Source organism: Watersipora subatra, chromosome 8, assembly GCF_963576615.1.
Source record: "Watersipora subatra chromosome 8, tzWatSuba1.1, whole genome shotgun sequence".
Classification (NCBI taxonomy): Eukaryota; Metazoa; Bryozoa; class Gymnolaemata; order Cheilostomatida; family Watersiporidae; genus Watersipora; species Watersipora subatra.
The window spans coordinates 28,849,500-28,873,721 of NC_088715.1; the positions used below are offsets into that span (position 1 = coordinate 28,849,500).

Below are 24,222 nucleotides of genomic sequence, written 5' to 3' on the forward strand. Positions count from 1 at the left end.
AGAGATGGTTGTTGAGTTTCAATGGACAGAATTTATTTAGAGTACATTCGGTACTGAGGACATGATGATCTCTTTTAGAGCATTCATTCTTATACTGGTTACTTATAAAACATATTGTCTAATCAGAGCTTGTACCAAGCAAAGTCATTCAGTATTAAAATTTATAAAAAGAACAGATGTTATAAAAATATATAGTGTTAAGTTCCAATGTTACAAATCTATATACTACCTGACTCATGTCAGGCAGGGGAATGTTCTAGCACTGATAAGTCTGGCGGAATAAAAAGGTTCTATGTACCAATAACTCTATTAATTAAATACTACCAATCGGGGCTAAGCAGTAGTAATAATTTTGCAACTGACATTTCATTTGCTTCTTGCACATCAAGGCTAAATGTTTAGAGGAGCCAACGAGATGGGCTTACTTCGTTGCTGGTAAAAACGTCTTGAATATTTTGTTTTCACACGCAATGGCATTTTTATATGCAACAGTGTTATCTCCATGCTAGTCTGCAAGAGGCACAGGCTATACTGTGGGTTTCAGTTGTTCATCAAGAAGGATATTATGTCAACTTAGTCGACTTAGCGATGTCAACTTAGCGATTCACTCCAAATTGGAAAGTCGCAGATTGTCATCAAATAGCGTTTGATTTATTCACCCCCGTTCATATTTGGTGTAAGTGGATAAAAACATTGTTTAAAATTATCATGTGGTTTGTAAGATGACTAGATTTGTTGCATGAGAACATCGTTAGAATCTCCTCTGGTGGTCCTCTCTGGTCCTGGGTCTACGCACTCAACATCTAAAATTAACAAACCAATCTAAGGTTGGCCAGGCTTGTTGTATATAAATACTATTTTATATATGAAACAAGCTCTGAGACAGAAGAGCATTTTATATTTTCAAAAGAAAATTAAAATTTCAGTTAGTTTCAGAGTTATCCTATTTTTGCCTTTAGAGATTCTTTCAAATGGAAAAATATACCTAAACCAGAATCTGACAAAATATGTATGAATTTTTTAGTTTATTTTTAAAGTGCATCTCATACTAAACTATCTTGACTAGTACCCTGGCAGTCGGAAAGACCATGAGAGACCATTAAGTGTGCCGATAATGTGCAGCGAATCACAATCTGCACAATTATTCTGATAAGCTTAAATGTGGAGGATTAGCTAAGCTGAGCATCATGAGTTCGAATCCCATACAATGTAGTCTATTTTTTAAACCTTTGTCCGTAGCTTCGGACGGATGGTTGAAGCAGCTTTTTTTTCTAGTAAGGATGATCTGCAAAACCTATTTTTGCAGGTTTTTATTTTGATTTGATAGAATTCAACCAAAGTTAATGAGATAAAACAACCCAGACATTTACATGAACGCAAGTTTGTTTATGTAAACAGAATAATTCGCAAACCTAAAACATGAATTATAATGTAGTAGGTAAACAAAAGTAGGAGCTCAAGCTATAGTATACTCATTTTAAATATATGACAACTTTTACGCATTACTTATTACACTTTAGTACCACAATTCTATGCTGTGTTCTAGTAGCATTGAATTAATTATACACAGAATTATGACTTTCAAGAACACTTCCAATTAAGTTCTGAAAATTATTGCACCTGCTTTTGATTGGCAAACGCTAAAAACTTGCTGTGGGTGATCAATTCATCCAACTTTTAAGAAAATACTTCCGATCATTGACTCGTGTTCATGCACAATGACATGGAAAACAAATATATATTGTAACCTCTCTTTCAGCTCCTCGTGTTAACAGGTGAAAAAGACAATTTAATAGCTTCAAATGATAAAAATGATGCTTAGATTGCAAATCATCTGGCAAAATATTTGCAAAAATATCTATGTGTATTTTACTAGTAGTTTCACTCGGTGTTTTATCAGCGTGTTAGCAATGTGCATGGACTTTTTTATGAACCACTCTTAGTTTTTTACAGGTTTTTAGTTAAACTGATTAGTTCCTTGTTTTGTTAAACCACTAGGGGAATGTTATGATAGCATCCATTATTTTACCAATTAACTTGATACATATACATCAGGCAGTTTTAATTTAGTCCTAGTAGAGTAAGTGATGAACAAGTAGAACCAACTAATCAAGGACTACCTGAGTCAGTGATGAGCAAGTAGAACTAACTAATCAAGTACTACCTGAGTCAGTGATGAGCAAGTAGAACTAAATAATCAAGTACTACCTGAGTCAGTGATGAGCAAGTAGCACTAACTAATCAAGGACTACCTGAGTCAGTGATGAGCAAGTAGAACTAACTAATCAAGTACTACCTGAGTCAGTGATGAGCAAGTAGAACTAACTAATCAAAGACTACCTGAGTCAGTGATGAGCAAGTAGAACTAACTAATCAAGTACTACCTGAGTCAGTGATAAACAAGTAGAACTAACTAATTAAGAACTACCTGAGTCTGGAGTTATCATATACTCAGAACTATCGTCCCCTCGGCCAGCAGAGCAGCAGCTGATCTTCAATCCATGGATGACAGCTGCTATGACAAGTGCTGCCAATATCAGCATTAAGAAGAAAGAACTCACCCAAGCTGAAAATAAAAACCAGATAAAAATGTTCATAACATAATGATCGGCATAGCTTTAAACATCCGCAACATGGTGTTTTGCAGAATTATATTTTTCGTTTTCAAATGGCTTGCACTGTTTAATAAAACATTGCTCATATTTCATCACGTAAAAAAGGAAAGTTTGCTTGCTTATGATTGGCTTATTGCTGTTGACACTTAAATTGGTCAAATTTGGTTGTCACTAGGTTGCTGTAGCACATCATGCGTAATATTTAGTGTAATGTGCTCAATAAAGAGTGAGATTATTACCGTCACTCTTTATTGATCACTCATTCATTCTCTCTTTCGATTGGTCTAAATAACTACTCGACTAAAATGTTACATAACCAAATTCCTAACCCACTCTTGCTCAAATCTATGGCTGCTTATGCCAAACACTAAACTTTACAAGCCAAAGAGCTACAATGTAAAATATGTTTACATTGAAATTTTGAAGGTAAAAAGAGTATAAAACTAACTGCAACCTTATTAATAAATCCCACTTTGTCATTTTGCCCGTGCGTGTGTGAGCGTATGCATATGTGTGCATGTGTGTACATCCACATGCGGGTGCTTGGATGTGTGTGTGCGTGTGTGTGTGCGCGTGTGTGCGTGCGTGGTGTGTGTGTACGTCCGTGTGTGTGCGCGTGTGTGCGTGCGTGGTGTGTGTGTGTGCGTGGTGTGTGTGCGTGGTGTGTGTGTGTGCGTGGTGTGTGTGTGTGCGTGCGCGCGTGCGCCAATGATATGCATTCTCAAACATTTTTGCTGATTTTGTCAAAACTTCATATGCATATGCTGCGTGCTTTCTGCCAGGTCGCCAAAAATATTTGGTTTCAAACTCCATCTGGTTCTCAGGAACCAGATGGAGTTTGACAAAACTACACAATAACATAACTCCTTAATCGTGTAGTTTGGACAAAACTACACGGTAACATAACTCCTTAATGGTTCCTTAAAACCAGCCTCTTAAACAGCTACCTGTAGACTCTCTGACTGATAAGGAAATAAGTCCTGGGTATCACCATTCTTACTGCTAGTCAAATAAGATATGAACTTGTAAGATATGTTGAATATCAAATAAAGACGCCCTTTCTAAATGAAATTATTGCCAATAAAGTACTATATATTCTATAAACACAAGTTTGAATCCCATACAGAGCAAACTTTTATCACCACATCTAACAGTGGTTCCGGGCAAATTCACAAGGTCTCAATTATAATAAGCATATAGCAAAATTATTTGTGACTGAAGGATTTTTAGAAAAGAACATCTAAAAGCTATCACTTATATACTAAATTATTTTGAACTAACGTAATTCATCTGCTAAATAACGCTTGCAGAAATGATTTTACACTAAGCTTAATAACCAAAGGGCATTGGCTCATGAAGGCTCATTGTTGGCTGATGGAGATGTATAACTATGACTCATCATCACGAGCTGATTGCTTTGTTTGTGGCAACAGTAGTTACTCTTAATTAAGTTGGTCACATGTCACCTTTCAGCATTTATCAGGGATTATGGCGGGTGGAATTAGAGCGGTGAGGTAAGCAGTGCATAAAATATGTGTTTGCCAGTCATGGTCTCAGCTTCCTCGGTGTGTCCTCATTTGTATGTGCCGACTTGTAAGCAAGTACTGTATTGTGTATAATTTAATTTTGGTTTTCAAGTCTCTCACCTCGACAAAATGGAATAAAGATTTTAAGGCATTTTGTCTCTGTATGGCTAACAGGAAATCGTAAATTAAACACTCCCATGATAAGCTAAGAAAATCCATTGGTATGGCTCAACTTGGCATTAACACTTTCCCTTATTATCTATAACATAGATAACACTGTTGTTTTATTTTCAATTTGTGCATTGTCATCGGATCAAAGCCATCGATATTTCCTCGTCTTAACATATCAACAGGAAAAAGGAAGGATATTCCTCTTACAGAAATCTATACTAAGACTTGCGTATCATACAGGGTTGAAAAAAACACGGTTTTTATAAAAAAACGAAAAAAAAACAGGTTTTTTTTGTTTAAACCGGTTTATATGGTTTAAACCGGTTTTATAATTTTACCAAGGTTTTTGCAATTTCAAGCCTAATTAACATCACTTACTATAGCTGCATGATTGTGTATTGAACATACATATGTGAAATCATCTGTTAAAAATAGTACTGTGGGAGTTTTTATGGGAAAAAAGAGAGAAAATATGGAAATTTTGGAACGAGTCTTTAATCAAGCACGATTGATGAAATACAGAGCAGAAATCTTATGACATAAAGTAAATATTTTACATACAGCTCTATGTATAAGTAGGAATTTGAATCCAAGTGATTAGTCGTGTGGTAGTGTAGAGCAGAGCATCATGTAGATGCATTACTAGTGTTTGGAGCAGTGGCAGATGACTCAACTTCTATCACCTGAATACTAGCATCACTGTCTAAATTGGTATTTTCAGCTTGACATTTTGCTATGTGAGCTTTAAGCCTATCTGCGTGACCTCGCGTACGACAGCACACCTATTACATTTTGCCTTGACCTTTGCCTTTTGCAGTTCAAGTGAAAAACTATCAAATGGAATCCTGTTTGTGAGGCGCGTTGGAAACTTGAGACACAACTTTAACTTTTCAAAACACAAAAAACTTGATAAACTGAATTCAAACAATCCAACTACTTTGGCTTGTGACCAATAAATGAAATAGTAGTTTGCAAACTTAAAGCTTTTGCCCGAAAGGATTTTATTGTTTTACTTTGTAATTATAAGTAATCCATTCTCACTGGCCAGACTTGAGAAAGTAATAATTCATTATTAGAGACGATGATTGGATTAGTATATTTCACATGGTTTTTATATTTCATCATTAAAGAGATCATTGTATCACTTGATAAAATCAATTGAAAATGAAATTCAATAATTCATTTTTGTGCTAGGATTTCATGTAGTTTCAAATTAAACTCTGCCATCAATTTACTGTTGTGTCCTAAATAAACTTCCACAGCTGATAATTACATATAATTGCATTTCTATCGCACATGAACCACTAGGAGCTCAAAATATTATATTTTTCACAAAAAATAAGGAAGAAACCAAAAACCATAAAAATCGTTTTTTTTCGGCTGGTTTAAACCCGGTTTAAACCGAGCCAACCCTGGTATCATTGATCACGCATTCCAGCTTATCACACTTCCACCAATCACATCACAAAACCTTTAAACACATTGCCTCGTGCAAATCTTACTCGTTTTCGCATTTGTGTTGCAGCTTTCAGAATCCTAATTAAACTATAAATTAATTACTATATTTATAATTATCCTTTCACACATATGACCAACATTGTTTTCTATTCCCTGATACAGTAGATAACGTAAATAATCCGTTCCAGGAATGTTTACGTTATAGGAACAGTAAAATACATGTAAATTGCCTAATCCGTTCCAAGATCTTTCCAAACTCACCCCTTTGGACGTGCAAAAAAGAAAAACTTTACTTAATTTAATTAATTTGTGAGTTGTACTGTAACTGCAAAGTTAATTATTTGCATTGACAACTTTTCTCCTTGTTACGATCAATTGCACTAGTTTTATAGACTAGGATTGCGGTAAATTTACAACAAATTGATATGAACTACACATGTTCGACGTTCATTTACAACGATGTGCTTATTTTTCTAAACAGCAAAGTCTATTCTGCAAAGTATAGCTAATAACAAATATGTTGTACATCTCCAATAAGGCAAAACAACAAAATATTTTCACTATAAAATTCAGTTCTACCTGTTCGTCGTCTATCACTATGCAGGGGTCAAGGTTAGAATAAAGATAATTTTTGACAATACTCCAGCTCATAACATTAAGACAGGCGGACCGACGATGTAACACCTGCACAAGTCGATCACCTTTGTGTTTATGAACAATCTTATTTTCCTTTTTGTCGACACATTTAACGATCTATTATGACGAACTATAGAACATCACGAAAGTTATATACAATACATACAACGCTAAATGCACATTGTTTTTTTCTTCCCCAAGTGCAACAAAATAAACTATTATTCAAATCGATTTGAAAACTCGCACGACTTGACACTTCATGTTATAAACATGAAAGTTTTTACGTAGTAGGAAGCGAAAACTTCTCATAAACCTTTTACATTATCTGAAAGTCAATACGTTATAAGAGTGTCTATTGTACTAACATTCTACATCTACAATGGTATGTTTCAGTATAGGAACTTCTGTGACTTCAATCCTTAATCCACCATCCTGGCTTTTTCACTATTTTACAATTAGATTACTAGCTTTAAAACTTGTTTGTTCAATTCACTTAATAATTCCTGATTTTTGTCCTTTCATTTTTTTATTGTGACATGTTACGATAAACATCATTTTTAATTATTACTAATGCCAATAACAAGTTATACATACATAACATGCAATAGTCTGAATTATGTTGGCTGCTGTTTATCAAATCTTAACTGCATGTTGTGTTTGACTTTGCAAATTGAAGTAATGTTATATTTTTATTTCTTGTTAGAATATAACACACAAATCAATTCTATATCTTTTTATCTTACAAAAACTGGTGTTCAATTGGACTGCAGTATATTTTAAATTTTAACTGTTTTCAAAATATACAGTTCATAGTAGAAACATGAGAAAACTCTTTCACAAGTTGTTTCCTAATTTTACAACGAATTATGATTACTAGTACACTTGGCAGTATTGTGTACCTCGAGCAATTGCAAGGAGTAGTCAGTATATGTATGTTGAACTTATGAAGTGGCAGGGCTAGAGATTAGGTGTAGTGGTTAGAAGGCCGGATTGCAAATCGGAGTACCAAGTTCAATTCTCGCGCTAGGCAATATTTTATGCCCAACACTTTTAGCACAACTTCAGACAGACAGACAGACAGACAGACGAACAGACGAATGGACTCCGCTCTTATTATAGTAAAGGTTTAAATTATTTTTAAGAATAAAAATTTATTGAGGATTTTAAAAGTTTGCATTTAGAGCAACCATCTGGAATAGCTATAGTCGACAAACTATGTTGTGTTATATTTGTAAGTTGGACAAGTTGTAAGCGATCATTGCATAACTGTTTGCATTATAAACATTCAAAAATCTGCACATTATAAAATTATTTAGATTCAGCACTTTCTACGTTTAGTTTCTCATTTAAGATATGGCTGCCATCAAACGAGGTCTGTTTATAGGTCAGCAGTATTTCTACATAAAGAGTTATACAAAGCAATATAGAGTTTTAACGCATGTACTTAGGGGTTAATATAGGGCTACAATAGGACCTACAATATGTGTAGCGGGTAGGCTCACACTAATAAGGCTGGTTCACACTATATCGCCGTTAGTCAGCGTTTTCCTTTCAGCGTTCATCGTCAATTCTGGCATCAACGAAGCATCGTGGACACATCGGGAAAGTTTGCAGCTGTCAAACTTTCCCGATGTTTCGCCGAGCATCGACGACCGCTTTTTAAAGGCAAAATTTTAAAGGTGAAAAAAATTTTTTTTCGCCTTTTAAAGGTGAACCATATCGGTTATGGTAATTCGCGGTCACGGATAGCGTGATTAATTCACATTCGTTTATGATAGTCGCTGTGGGGCTAGTTTTTGATTCCAACACACAAAAACAAAGAGGTTTCTTGGTGAGATTTTAATAAGAGAAATGGAAACACTACATCACAGAGTATTTCCTGATGCAAACGCAAATGGGTATGTAATAGTGTGAACATGGTTATCATCGACGATCACAAAGTATTGTGGCATCAACCCCGAAACACGGCGATACAGTGTGAACCTGCCTTTAGTTTCTATAGTATAGTTATTTAGTTCCTCTATCACACATTCTATATTTAGTAAAGTTACCAAAAAGGACGGTTACCATTATGGCTACTAGCTATGAAAATCTTTACTATAATAAAAGCCGCATTCATCTATCTATCTGTCAAAAGCCACCATAAGAGCTTTAGGAGAAAGATTGCAACACAGAAATCAAAACAGGAATCAATTCACATTCTTAACCAAGCCCATTACTAACTGCGCCACTCAACTACTTTACTACACCATGGAATTATTATGCGCATAGCTATTGCACATGAATACAGCATGTCTCACGGCGCAAAGGGCTGTCAGCGAACCTGTGTTCTGTTGAAACTGAAATTTCACTGGCTGACCATTCAACTAGCAAAGCACTATTAAAACCTAGCTATGTAGTCATAAAAAGCATCATGAAGAAACCTTAGAACTATGTCTAGCTTTACTATTGGTACCATGCTATTTCGACCACTGCAGACCTTTGTTAAGTTAGGAACAGTTCAAAAAAATTATTTGGTTGCAGATTAACCTAATTTAGATGTTTTACTATGCATACTTTTCATTTTTAATTTATATCATAATTTTATTTTTATTAAATAAAAAAAAATAAAGAAATTTTTAATATCATATGTTGAAAAATACTTTGCGTGTCAAGACAAGATTTGTTTTCAATTTACACCCCTATCCAAACATTCGCATGTAGAAGTAATTGCAAGCTGAGATATTACTGTACTACATATTTAAATTGCTTGTACATTATACAATCAATCCATAAAATATAACAAACACTTGGGTAACTCTCAAGTAATCAGCGGAACAACGTAATAGTTTCCCTTTTAATTTTGTATGACTTTGCCAAAAAAAGACATCTTTTTATAGAAATTAATGTGGTTTTAAATAGAGACTATTTTGAAAATTTCACGAAAAATGTTGTAAACACAAAGTCTTTGTATTTTATAAAAATATTTTATATATAAATGAGTCTATAGTTCATTAGAGTGCCAAACAGAGAGTACTACAGACTAATCATAAACACTGCAAGATGCTTACTTCCTGGCATGGTTTCTTTACAGCCTCTGGTCAGTTACATATGCCATATACAGGTTATGATTCGATCTCTTAGCTGGTATCTCTTCTGTCTGTAAGGAAATGTTAAGGTGTTGTCTGCAGCAATCAAATAAACTGACTCACAACGCTATAGAAAGTCTTCTAATTTTGCTGAAGTAAAATTTTGGAGACAGAAGAAACCAAAAAGAATGCCTTTAAAATGTATTAATTTTAAATCTGATTAAAATAGTACAAATTTTAATAATACTATAGTATAACAGATAAACTGGTTGTGACCGAACAGTTTTTGTGCCTTCAACAGCCCGTTCAACAGCTGTGAATCAATGAATAAAAATATTTAAGCTGCTAGGTTGTTATACAGTTGTTATCGTAAGTTGACGCCCGTTGTTCCAAGCTAGTGGTTTACTGTGAAACAAATTGGTTACATTAGCAAGTATGTTTTGATTACTCTGCTATAATGAGTAATCAAAACACAATTTGAGCAACTGAAGCAAACTTGACAGATCAATTTTTCATCTTTCTTTCGTTCTACTGCAGAACTTTGACTAAGTATTCAGTGATGATTCCTCTCTTTCTCTCTCTCCCTCTCTCCCTCTCTCCCTCTCTCCCTCCTCCCTCTCCCCCCTCTCCCCCTCTCCCTCTCCCCCTCTCCCTCTCTCCCCCTCTCTCTCTCTCCCCCTCTCCCCCTTTCTCCCTCTCTCCCTCTCTCCTCTCCCGCTCTCCTCTATCCTTCTCTCTTTCTCTGTTTCACTCTCTCTCAGAAAGTTAGGTTACACAATGATTACACTAGTAAAAGAAATAGTTGTGGTAGGCTCAGACAAGTGATTTATCACATATGTGTCATACTTCAGAAGCAACTCCTCATTCTCCTCCCTCTCTCTCTCCTCTCCCTCCCTCCCTCCCTCCCTCTCCTCTCCTCTCTCTCCTCTCTCCCTCTTCCTCTCTTCCTCTCTTCCTCTCTTCCTCTCTTCCTCTCTCCTCCTCTCTCTCCCTCTTCCTCTCTTCTCCCTCCTTCTCCCCTCTCTTCTCCCTCCTTCTCCCTCTCTCCCTCTTTCCTCTCACCCTCTCTCCCCTCTCCCCCTCTCTCCCTCTCTCCTTCTCTCCCTCCCTCCTTCCCTCCCTCTTTCTCCCTCCCTCTCTCTCTTCCTCTTTTCCTCTCTTCCTCTCTTCCTCTCTTCCTCTCTTCCTCTCTTCCTCTCTTCCTCTCTTCTTCTCTCCCTCTCTTCCTCTCTCCCTCTCTCCCTCTCTTCTCCCTCTCTTCTCCCTCTCTTCTCCCTCTCTCCCTCTTTCCCTCTCTCCCTCTCTCTCTCCCTCTCCCCCTCTCTCCCTCTCTCCTTCTCTCCCTCCCTCCTTCCCTCCCTCTTTCTCCCTCCCTCTCTCTCTTCCTCTCTTCCTCTCTTCCTCTCTTCCTCTCTTCCTCTCTTCCTCTCTTCCTCTCTTTCTCTACCTCTCTTTCTCTACCTCTCTTTCTCTACCTCTTTTTCTCTACCTCTCTTTACCTCTCTCTCTCTCTTTTCTCTCTCTCTTTCTCTACCTCTCTTTCTCTACCTCTCTTTCTCTACTTCTTTTTACCTTTCTCTCTCTCTCTCTCTCTCTCTCTCTCTCTCTCTCTCTCTTTCTTTCTCTCTCTACCTCTCTCTCTTTCTCTACCTCTCTTTCTCTACCTCTCTTTCTCTACCTCTCTTTCTCTACTTCTTTTTACCTTTCTCTCTCTCTCTCTCTCTCTCTCTCTCTCTCTTTCTCTCTCTACCTCTCTCTCTTTCTCTACCTCTCTTTCTCTACCTCTCTTTCTCTACCTCTCTTTTTCTCTCTCTCTCTCTCTTTCTCTCTCTACCTCTCTCTCTCTCTCACTCTCTCTCTCTCTCTCTTTCTCTCTCTACCTCTCACTCTCTCTCTCTTTCTCTCTCTACCTCTCTCTCACTCTCTCTCTCTCTCTCTCTCTCTCTCTCTCTCTCTCTCTCTCTCTTTCTCTACCTCTTTTTCTCTCTCTACCTGTCTCTCTCTCCCTCCCTCTCTCACTCTCTCTCTCTTTCTCTACCTCTCTTTCTCTCACTCTCTACCTCTCTCTACCTCTCTTTCTTTCTCTCTCTCTCTCTCTCTCTCTCTCTCTCTCTCTTTCTCTACCTCTCTTTCTCTACCTCTCTTTCTCTCTCTACCTCTCTTTCTCGTTCTACCTCTCTTTCTCTACCTCTCTTTCTCCACTTCTCTTTCTCTCTCTACCTCTCTTTCACTCTCTACCTCTCTTTCTCTCTCTACCTCTCTTTCTCTCTACCTTTCTTTCTCTATATCTCTCTCTCTTTCTCTCTCTTTCTCTCTCTACCTCTCTCTACCTCTCTTTCTCTACCTCTTTTTCTCTACCTCTCTTTCTCTACCTCTCTTTCTCTCTTTACCTCTCTATCTCTCTCTTTTTCTCTCTCTAACTCTCTCTCTCTCTTTCTCTCTCTTTCTCTACCTCTCTTTCTACCTCTCTTTCTCTCTTTCTCTCTACCTCTCTTTCTCTCTACCTTTCTTTCTCTATATATCTCTCTCTCTTTCTCTCTCTCTCTCTCTCTTTCTCTACTTCTTTTTCTCTCTCTACCTGTCTCTCTCTCTCCCTCTCTCTCACTCTCTCTCTCTCTCTCTCTCTCTCTCTCACTCTCTCTCTTTTTTCTACCTCTCTTTTTCCCACTTTCTACCTCTCTCTACCTCTCTCTCTCTTCTCTCTCTCTCTCTCTCTCTCTACCTCTCTTTCTCTACCTCTCTTTCTCCACTTCTCTTTCTCTCTCTACCTCTCTTTCTCTCTCTACCTCTCTTTCTCTCTCTACCTCTCTTTCTCTTTCTACCTTGCTTTCTCTCTCTACCTCTCCTCCTCTATCCTTCTCTCTTTCTCTGTTTTTCTGATTCACTCTCTCTCAAAAAGTTAGGTTACACAATGATTACACTAGTAAAAGAAATAGTTGTGGTAGGCTCAGACAAGTGATTTATCACATTATGTGTCATATTTCAGAAGCAACTTCCTCTTTTTCATGCTTATCATTAGCCTGATTATGTCCTTGACCCTGAAGATTGCCTCAAATGCAGATTAACTCTATCTCTTTTTTAAAATATCAGCGTTGTTATCATGTTTTAGGTTTCCACTTTTAGAACATGTATTTACTCCAATCAACATTTCCGTTTTTAATTATACTTAGATATCAAACTAGTGTTTTTATGACCCTTTTCTATTATACATATATACTATACAGATTTATACCCACATAACCAAATAATATAATAATCTACCAAAACTAAGCAAGTTATTACTTATAATGTGTGACTTTGTTGCAATTAGGTTTTATAAAAGATAGTTGAGCAGCTTCATTTTAACAAAAATAATTTCCCAGTTCATTCCAACGCGTGCTGATTTCTCACGAATCCTGCAGTTACGAAGGTTTTGTTGTTTAATAAGCTGGCTCAATGTCTATTGCTTGCTGAAGCAACTTGCATTTGGAACAATTGACACACATACTAATGCTAGTAATACATAAACACATCCATTTCACCAGCAGCTTAGCAAAAGTTTACATGAAATTTAGTGAGTTGGATCTTCAGCTGTTTCTTGGCCATCCAGTTTCTGGTCGACCATTCAGTGCTCATTTATATTAGTACTACTAGTACAGTTGACTATCAGCTGTATCATGTATGTTACTTGTCAGATTGTTAGGATATCTAGTGTTGAAGTTCTAACTGCTGTTAACAGTTGAAATGCTGATTTTAGTTTATTATTTGTTGACATGTTAACTGATAGGAATATTAACTGATAGGAATGTTAACTGATAATAACATTAATGGATAGGATTGTTTACTGATAGGACTGTTAACTGTTGAGATGTTAATTGTTGTGGTGTTAACTGGTAGAATGTTGACCACTAGACTGTTTTGGATAGAATTGTTACTTTGCTCGTACACTGTACAGATTTTTATCATGTTATCAACTGAAGTGCTAACTGTCAAGAATGTAACTGTTACACAACTTCTGTTAGACATTTAATGTTAATGTTAGTATGTTAATAATTCAAGTAGTGAATAATAAAATTAACCACATCCATCTATGTTTAGGTTTTCCAAGCAGGATTTTCCAACCTACTTTTTAATAAGATGTACCTGAGTCTAAGCCAGACTAATTTTATTTCATTTGAATGAAAAAGCTTTTTAAATTCAATTTGAATGACTTCACAGAATTACCTTTGGCTAAATATCTAAACATCTATTTTTTCTTACCTGCTATCTTGAAAGCTCAAGCTAAGAACATCACTTGCAAGGAAGTAATCTGGATATATTTCCAGTATTCTTTGGCTATATTGTCTCTTTCAAACAAAGTGGTCTTGCAGTTGAGATAGGTCGTCGTGTCTCCTTTGAATGAGTTATTCCAAGGGTTGAGATACAGCGTAGGTCGTCGTGTCTCCTCCGACTCAAATATTCTAACAGCTGAGGTAGGCTGGCTGGCTCCTCTGTATCAACTCAAATATTCTAATGATTGAGATAAGTTATCAATGAGACTTGGCACTAAGTAATTCAACCACTGATATCCTATTTTTCGAAATGATTGACGCACTCGACGAGCAGCTAAAGGATGCTTGGGTATATCATAGGCGCTCCGCCTCTGTGTGCTGAAGGGGTGAGTATCTAGGACACGAAACAATTCAAGGAATAACTTGAGATAAATGTGCAACGATCTGTTGTTTACGTCAATCGGGCTAAACAGGAAATGATGTTCAACTCTTTGATATGGAATAAATAGTTAGAGATGGAAGCTCACAGCCCACATATAAAAATATTTCTAAAATGTGAAATAATGGAATTGTTTAACACTGTAAAGGTGCGGCCACACCTGGCAATCTTCTCATTGGTTTCGACCAAAATCACGAAATGGACGAAAAAGCACAGACTTATTTGACCGAAATTCACAAAGTTGTCAGAGCTGTGCATGCACACCAAAATCGTCGACGAAATACTTTTAATTGGCTTAACAAATTATTAACGAGCGGGATTTTAGCAGCTTTCGCAATAGTCCAAGACGCGAATTATGACACACAATAAAAGTACCAGTGCAATTCAACATAGTACATACGATGCAACTGCTTAGATTGCGCTATTGTTGATTCTTTATCGGCATAGCTTCGATCGCCATAGCTATGAATCGTTTTTGTTTTAATAATAACAATTTCTTTTTTAGCATCAAAAGTTCCCTTGTAGAAAGAGTTGTCATTTCTTAGCGCAATCAAGTCAGTTGCATCATATTTGCTATGGCAAGTTGCATTAGTATTTTTTTTGCGTGTCGAGTTATGTGCCTCGGACAATATAAATCACAAAAGTTGCTAGAATCCTGCTCGCCAATTAAAAGCATTTTGTCGAGATTTTCGGTATGCATACACAGCTCTGGCAATTCCTTGAATTTCGGCCGAGCAAAACTGTGTTTTTTATTCATTTCGTGATTTCGGTCGAAACTAACGAAAAAATTGGCACAAAATTATAGCTAAAACGGAAAAGCACTGTGTTTCCATGGTTGAGTTACAATGTGGTAAGTATTTCAATGGACATTCTAATGTTGCGTTTTAATGCTGGCTCTTTGTTTCCAAAGGTAAGGATTTCTATGTTTGAGGTCATAGTAGCGCATTATTAACTGCTGAAATCGAAATAGGAATGACTGAAGTATGGATAACAGTTAAAAATATAATAACCAGCACTACCTTTCCTTGCATCATTCACAAGAGCAATTTCCTCCTTTCGCAACCGTGAAACATTCTGTAGGAATTTGCGAGTAACAAAATTTGCCCAACTTGTAGATGGTTGTTGTTTCTATCTTGATGATGATGCAAACTCATGGATTAATCACGTCATGGAAACATAGTGTATTCCTTGTACCAGCATTTTAGATGAACTAGATGATCATTACACTCGTGGCCTATTGGATAAGGGATAACGTTGTGTTGTTTTTAAAGCTTTGTTTTTCATCAAATGGAGTAGCACATATAGGATGCCAGGCTACGACAACAATGTGGGTTACCCATTTAGGCTATAAGTTATTACGATAGTGTAATTTGGCTATAGAAGATCTAGAAGATTCTTGGATCACAAAAACCTCTTGCTAAAGGGTCATATGTAAACCAACCGATGCTTTCAAGGTGCACATATTTCAGACAATGTGTGTTATAGAGCATGGATAGCCTAAAGACGCAAACTAGAGTTGCCCGATAGCTCGATAGTCGAATGCGATAGTCGGCAGTTGTCTTATCGATATGAATATGTTGCCTATTTTCAGCCTATTAAAACATCTGAAACTTATATATCGTTATCGAATAATATAAAAAAATAAAACCCAATAGTTTTGCAGATAGTTTTTGTTGTTTCTTCTGCAGCTTTTCTTTTCCCCATCGCTTCCCACAATCCTCAATCTTTTCAGGCACGTGTGGTCATCTAGCTTGTGAAGTGAAGCGATAACTATCGGTGAACTCTGTCTGCTCATTGATAAATCGATAGCTATCGCTATCGGTGGGACAACTCCAACGACAGTCGATCACACCTTTCCAAACTACAAATGCCATCCCTAGCGCAAACACACCAGGTGATATATATAGCGCAATATGATGCCAGGTGGTGCCAATCTGAGCTGGTGGAGTTGATGCTGAGTAGTAGCATTAGACTTACTCAATCGGAGCTTCATCACACACGAGCTGCATTACGATTGGTTGTTGTTCTCCAGAATTCACTGCTCTGACTGTTGATTTTCTTAATGTCAATGTTTACCAACTTGAACATTTTGTTATGATGGAAACATTATCAAAATGAACACTTAACTGTTCATGAATTTAATAAGAGCACACCCAGTCCTGTACAACACAACACACAAGAATTACAAAGACACCCATTTGAAGACCAACGTTTGGGAGTCAACCATTGCACATGTTGACCATCTTGAGAATGGTAAATAATCATTCTTTATCAAGCTCAGAATAATTTTTTCTTGTGTTTTCTGGTAGCGTACATTTGTGCACAACCAGTTGTGTAGCCTAAAAGTCATATTTACTTATATTTATTTATAAAACACTCCGAAGAAACTGGTTATATACAGATTATTATTGGCTGTTATTGCTCGCTAGTGAATCGCTCAAATGTGTTTTCGCACACGCCATAAAATGCAACGATATCTCCGCCCTCCTCATGCCACCAGTGACAAAATCACCCCTGCATGTCTGCCCCTTATACATGAACTTACAAAAAGTTTTTGTAAATTTTATTAAAAAGTATTGGTAATTTTCTACCATTTGCGATTAGCTCTGATACTTGAGGTGATCTGACTGCAACGATGTCTCTAGATTATAATCTATAAAACATGACCGCTGTTAAAACTCTCAGAACGAAAATCTATGCAAAATGATGTCACTAGTTGTTATGGTTGCGATAGTTGATATCAGCTAATGCGCTCATGTTGATACATTATGCCTTTCTATTATACATTATGTGTCTCTATTCTGTCCGTCTCTTTGTAAGTTGGCAACTATAATCGTCATAATCACGCTTTCAATTGATCTGAGTGCTTTACCCGCCATCAAGTTTTATCGATTTCGATCTCAAATCATCCTGGCAATCAGATCACCTCAAAGATAAAAAACAATCACAAATGATATAAAAATACTGATACTTTCTGGTGAAATCTACAAAAGATTGATGTAAGTTTGTTTTTAATGCATGTTGAGTGATACAGATTCACACAGAGCAACCCTAGTTTTGTAAAAAGCAATAACACGGGTACGAAACAAACTCGGGAGATTAACATATATTTTTGTCTTAAACATGGTCACACAACTCAGTTTGTTGCATTCTGAATTACAGGTGGTAAAAATGAAGATATTGCGAACGCTACCAAAATTTGGTCCAATCAGGCAAAAGCTTTGCTAATACTTGCTTCAACAAGATTAGCATGAAGATGGCTTCTCCAGTTACTTCTACCAATTAGAGCGTCTGACATCTGAAGCTTGACTATAGTTAGCATAAGACCACCTCTTAACACTGCTACCACAAAGCCTTAACACTACTACCACAAAATCTTAACACTACTACCACAAGGCCTTAATACTACTACCACAAGGCCTTAACACTACTATACCACAAGGCCTTAACACTACTACCACAAGACCTTAATACTACTACCACAAAGCTTTGAAGGTTGACTTGCAACAAAATTCATTCACATTGCCGTTATTTGATATAAAAAGATTCATTATGTCGTACTCTGTTGTGTTGTAGGTGCAAAATATGTAGAAAGGTGATTACAAGCTCTTAAAAGCTCAAAAACGAACAGAAAATCTCAGCCACACGAGACCGCCGTAGTTTGGATTCCCTTTCCAAAACGGCTCAAATGTGATGTAGTTGTGAAAGATGGTTTTTGTTTACACTTTCTTGCAACCTTGTTCGTCGAAATATTTTCACAAATATACTTCACGCATTCAATAAAACTATGTCTATTGTTCTTACGCGTCTGTTTTAGCGTCATTATAATGCTGTCACTTTTAGCATTGATATCTTATAACTTACCGCAAAAAATCGTTAAACTTTTTCAACTTAGCTCGAAGGAGTACATATCATTGTCTGATAATCATGACGAGCCTGTTGGTCACCTGTAATAATCGAAAAGTGCTGCAAAAATTATTTGCGAAGTATTGGGTCACATGATCAGAGAACGACTTGACGATTGAATAATGCCTAAACAAAACTGTAAAGTAGCGAGCATCTATATTTGATACGGGGTCTTCTGTAAAACCTGAGGTGTTTGTCATAAACTAGTACTATGATAAGTTCTATATTGAGCTTTGTATGCCATTCAATTCACGTGAAAACATACGTGACAAGACGATAACCAAATTTCGTGATTACGTCTTCGAAATAAAGAGATTCCAATCTACGGCCGCTTTTCGTTTTTGAGCTTTTAAGAGCTTGTAATCAAATTTCTACATATTTGGCACTTACAACACAACAGAGTAAGACATGGTGAATCTTTTGATACCAAATAACTGTAATGTGAATTTTGTTGCAAGTCAACCTTTAACACTACTTCCACAAGGCCTTAACACTACTACCACAAGGCCTTAACACTACTACCACAAGGCCTTAACACTACTACCACAAGGCCTTAACACTTTTACTACAAAACATTAACACTACTACCACAATGCCTTAACACTACTAACACAAGGCCTTAACACTACTACCACAAAGCCTTAACGCTACTACCACAAGGCCTTGACACTACTACCACAAGGCCTTATCACTACTAACACAAGGCCTTAACACTACTACCACAAGGCCTTAACACTACTACCACAAGGCCTTAACACTACTACCACAAGGCCTTAACACTTCTACCACAAAGCATTAACACTACTACCACAATGCCTTAACACTACTAACACAAGGCCTTAACACTACTACCACAAAGCCTTAACGCTACTACCACAAGGCCTTGACACTACTACCACAAGGCCTTATCACTACTAACACAAGGCCTTAACACTACTACCACAAAGCCTTAACACTACTACCACAACGCTTTGACACTACTACCATTAGCCTTGATCGAGTGTTAAAAGATCACTTACAACTTTTTTAGAAAAAACTTCTAACTTCCGGGCGCCGGCTTTCATTTCCTTTCGATTAGACTTGACAATTGTCGGATCCGGTCGATGCCAATTCATAACTCATCAAGTGAATCTATAAATAGCGCTGTTCTCTTCTCACCTACTTGATCCTTTTCTTACAGACAATAGTAGCTTAAAATTATTCTATTGCGTTCTACTATACAAATATATACATAAATACTATCAGGAGATTTAGACAGGATATACCTTAAGGAGTCTTTGGCTAACAACGCTTAAACATTCCGCAAGATGCTATCTTGATTACAAATCTGTCACGCAGATTAGAAAATCTTATATCATCCTATTGACTGTGTCTAGGCAGGCTATTTTAGGCGTGGCGAAGCGTGTGTTTGAACATGTATGCCAGGCAAAGGAAGCTTATATTGGCTATGTGCTGATATTACATGTAGATATCAAAAGAAGAAAGTGCGGACTTGTTTCCAAATAACCATTGAAAGAATGAACCACATCTCCACAAGCCAATGATGGCTGCCACTATCATTCAGCTTGCTTAGAATTAAAAGTGAAACAGAAAAAATTGTCTTGTTGAGGATGATGAACTTACACAAAGAATTAGTAATTTTCCATACTTTGAAACTGTTTTTGATGTTTGAGGTGCTCTGACTGCTAGGATGTCTTTAGATTAAAATCAACCAAACTTGATCGCAGTTAAAACGCTCAGATCGAGTGAAAGTAGAATTATGATGTCTATAGTTCCAAAGATGCTGACGGAATAGAGACATGTAACAGTGTAACTTGAACGCAATAGCCGATAGCAACGGTAGCAACTATTAAAGTCCTTCCATTTTTCCTATTTGCGTTTCAATCGGGATCAAGTTTTATCGATTTTCATGTTAAAACATCCTAGCAGTCAGATCACCTCAAGCATTAAAAACATTTGCAAATGACAGAAAAATACCAATAATTTCTAATACCAATAATAGTAGCAGAAGCAAAGCAGAAGTAGCAAAGATAGGTCAAGACAGACCGATTCCCTCGTCTGTTGCAGTGCTTGATCAACAGATTAAAGATGAACTTTAACAGATTTTTTATTCATTTCATCAGAACGATAGATATTTTTTATCATATCTGATTGTTTATGACGTTTGAGGTGATCCGATTGCAAGAATGTTGTAAAATTAAAATAGACAAAAAACTTGATCTCGGTTAAAACACTCAGATTCAAAGGAAAGTGCGATTCAATGTCTTTAGTTGCAAAGAGCCCATTAGAATAAAGACGCGTAATGCTGCAACTTAAAGGCAGTAGCCGATATCAACTATAGCAATGATAGCAACTAGTGACGTCATAATCACACTTTTGCTTGATTGGAGCGTTTTAAATTTGATTTTTTTGAGCGTTTTAAAACGCTCAAAAAAATCTGTGCAAAATGATGTCACTGGTTGCTCTCATTGCTACAGATGAAATCGGCTATTACATTCAAGTTACAGCGTTACGCGTCTCTATTCTGTCGGCATCTTTGCAACTATAGACATCATAATCGCACATTTGCTTGATCTGAGCGTTTCAACCGCGATCAAGTTTTGTCGATTTCAATCTTGAATCACTCTGGCAGTCAGATCACCTCAAGCATCAAAAACATTTGCAAATGACAGAAAAATAACAATAATTTCAGATAAAATCTACTAAAATTTTGTGCAAGTTCATATCTAGGTCTTTTTTATTCTCTCTATGAATTTATTTCTATCCATATCTGTAAGTATTTTCCTTATTGCTATTGCTAGTTCTTATTAGTAACTACCACTCTCTCAGCTCATATGCCTTTGTAATTGATGAAAAAACATTAAGGGGTGGTTCTGCTTGGATAGATTATAATTTTTATTATAAATCCTTCTACCTCAGATCAGCTTGGTTCAAAATTCATTTAAGAGAACTTGTAGATTCTTGTTAGTAACTTTTTGCATAGCAGTGCTTTTTTATAATATTAAAAAACGTTTTAACAAAAATGTTCTAAATTGAGTTTTAAATTAAAAAATAGTGTATATATATCATTAAGCAATATCAGCAATTTTCAGTAAAATGGCTGGCCGTAGGCTGATAGCTAAATGCGTACATGGACGGCAGTTAAAGGGTTAAATTTGCTTCATTGAAGATTCATTTAAAAGAACTTGTAGATTATTGTTAGTGACTTCTGAATCAATGATAAATTATCAACAATGATAAAGTGAGTCATACACGTCCAAGCCTTTACTTGTGTTACAATGGCAGTTGTTGAACTTCGCTAACGTTCACACAGTCATAAAGTTCTTTGCATCTAACTACTGGGATGAATAAAATATTGGCCGCTAAGGGGTTTGAACCCACAGCATTCAACTTGTTCGTGTAATGCTCTAACTGACTGAGTTGATCAACCAACTTCTGAGGTCTCAGAATATGTGAACACCTTTATTATCTTATCTATTATTATTTTATGACAAAAGCAAACCGACGGCCATTCTTTACTATAATAAGAGCTGTGTCTGTCCATCTGTGTGTCTGTCCATCTGTCCCTCCGAAGCCTCACCAAGTGTTAAGAAAATAACGCTTGCACCACACAGGAGCCGTACTGGGCTATTGTCAGTTTTCAGCCAAGCAGCCACCAACTGTAATACTGGGCCACCTTGCAGTGCCATGGAATGTTTTCTTCATTAACAATCTAATCTGTTACTCTGCGCCTCGAATAGCCATGCTACTGCACATATGGGCCATCGTTGCACCTTACTTTTTTATCATCTTGTTATGGTATGATTTAATGTAATCAAAACAACAAAGGTTCACCAAACCAAAACGAGTATTAGATATATATATATATTTATATATATATATTTATATATATATTTATATATATATATATATATATATATATATATATATATATATATATATATATATATATATATATATATATATATATATATATATATATATATATATATTTACTCCTGTTTTTTGAGCCTTGATCAGGCATCGTTATATGTGCTGAAACCCTTTAAGAATACACAACAACATTTAAAGAATAGAATGTATGTTCATGTTCTAAAACAAATTATATTAAATTATATATATATATTATTATATATATATTAATATAAATATATAATAATATTAAATATATATATATAATATATACATATTTATATATTATATATAATTATATATATATATAATTATATATATATATATATATATATAAAATAGTCAGAGGTTTACCATAGTAGTTAAAGCTATTTACAACATCTAAAATTTCTTCTTTCCATTTTTAATGAAAAAATTTTCTGCTGTTGGTCTTACCACCACAGGCTACTTTTCATAATGCAAACCAAGTCCACTCGGTGACTACAAGTTTAGCCAATGAGATATAAGCATTATAAAATAGTCCTGAATAAACAACAACCTGATAGACTCCGCCTATATGCTAGACCAGGGATGGCCAAATGATTTTGGTCATGATCCGTTACAGCCAAATCTGACAAATTAAAGATCCACAATGAGCTGAAGATGTGCATTTTTCTTTTTACCAAATAAAAGCGTGCAATTATTTGGGTATACCTTAAAACAAAGCGCTAAATACATTTTAAAACTTATTATTATACATAATTTGCCTAAGAATCCGTGAATGAATGTGCTGTAATGAATGTCTGATACCAGTGAAAAAATGATGATAGAGCTTTGACTTCACAATACTATAAAAACGTAGTTTCCTACTACTTACAGCGACTTTTACAAGTTCATGAAGATGAGTATTTGTAAATCTTGTTCTACGATTGATTTTCACAAAATGAATTGCTGAAAACGATGGTTCACATAGGTAAGTTGAGAGGCAAGGAAAGTAAATATTTTCCCAGCTACCCTACATTTAGTAAATGTTGGGTACTTGTCCAAGCTTCCAGGCGACGATCAAATGAATGACCAAAAAAATTAACAAAAAACCATTTTAAACCAAATTTTACAATAAATATTTAAAACAAAAATTTTGACAGCCAACTTGAAAGATCCACTAAAAAGGTCAAACAGATCCGGATTTGGATCTACGATTTTGCCATAGCTGTGCTGGAACTAGATGCATATGTAAAACAGTTTGGTGTCAGCATAGGCGCTAAAATGTCACTCCTGCTTACCTTTCCAAATTTTAATATTGAAAACTGTCAAACAGTTAAACAAGTACTTGCAGGTATTGCCTGCATCATTCAATCAATCTCAAGTGTTTCAGTCTCTGCTGGGCTTACTTAGATGAAACTTTTATCTAGATTTGTTATTTTAAGAAGGGCTACTTAAAACATATCATGTATCCCGCAACATGCATCTAGGATTGCAGCTTCATATTTACAGTGTTCGGCTCAGACTCGAATTCATTTAAAAATATGCAGCTTTCCCTTGCCGCAGTTCTAAAGTAATTAGCTCAAAAGCATTTAATTTTGGTTGAAATATTTGACTCGAACTCAAGTAACATCTAAAATAATCAAATAAAACACGATTGAGCTCTACAATATTTAATTTAGACTAAATTCAGCTAAGTAGATTGGCTTCAAACGCCATTCAGGCTAGAGCTTTAATTTGTGTCAAATTAGGTTTGAGAAGAGAAAAGGCTATTGACCAGCTTAATACTGTTTACAGACATGTTTTTAAAAAGACAGACTTGCTACACTATGCTCAAATAAAATTATGTTAAATTTTACAGATTTCTTTGTTTTTTTCATTCAAACTTAAAATATGGCAAAATGCTGGGCTTGTCCGGGATTTGAACCCGGGACCTCTCGCACCCTAAGCGAGAATCATACCCCTAGACCAACAAGCCATTTATGTGCAGCCCATGTACAATTTAAAATCTGGGTATTAAATTTCTTAATCCTGACCCGGTACAAGTAATTAATCACTAGCAGCTGTTAATGTCAATTTTCTCAGCTGTGAATTTCTGCCTGAAACCATTAAATGTTATTTTCAAAGGCTCTCAATTTAGTAGTGTAGCTGATGGCACCTAAGTAGGTACTAACAGGATTAAATAAGGGAATTGGAATAGCAATAGATTGCTAACATTGTGCGAATAACTCCACAATGTAATGACAAATTGAATGAACATCGAGGGCAAGGTTACCCTTT

At 36.1% G+C, this 24,222-nt stretch overlaps 1 long non-coding RNA gene and 1 other non-coding gene across 2 annotated transcripts; both read right to left on the bottom strand.

Moving 5' to 3' along the window:
- Positions 1 to 604: 604 nt before the first annotated feature.
- On the bottom strand, positions 605 to 14,018 carry LOC137401708 (uncharacterized). Its single transcript, XR_010979383.1, has 4 exons — positions 13,714 to 14,018; positions 9,457 to 9,545; positions 2,429 to 2,566; positions 605 to 803 (listed from the first exon to the last, which is right to left on the bottom strand). It is a non-coding gene; the product is annotated as an uncharacterized lncRNA (long non-coding RNA).
- A 9,830-nt stretch (positions 14,019 to 23,848) lies between these two features.
- On the bottom strand, positions 23,849 to 23,920 carry Trnap-agg (transfer RNA proline (anticodon AGG)). Its single transcript has one exon. It is a non-coding gene; the product is annotated as a tRNA-Pro (tRNA).
- Between the last annotated feature and the right edge of the window lie 302 nt (positions 23,921 to 24,222).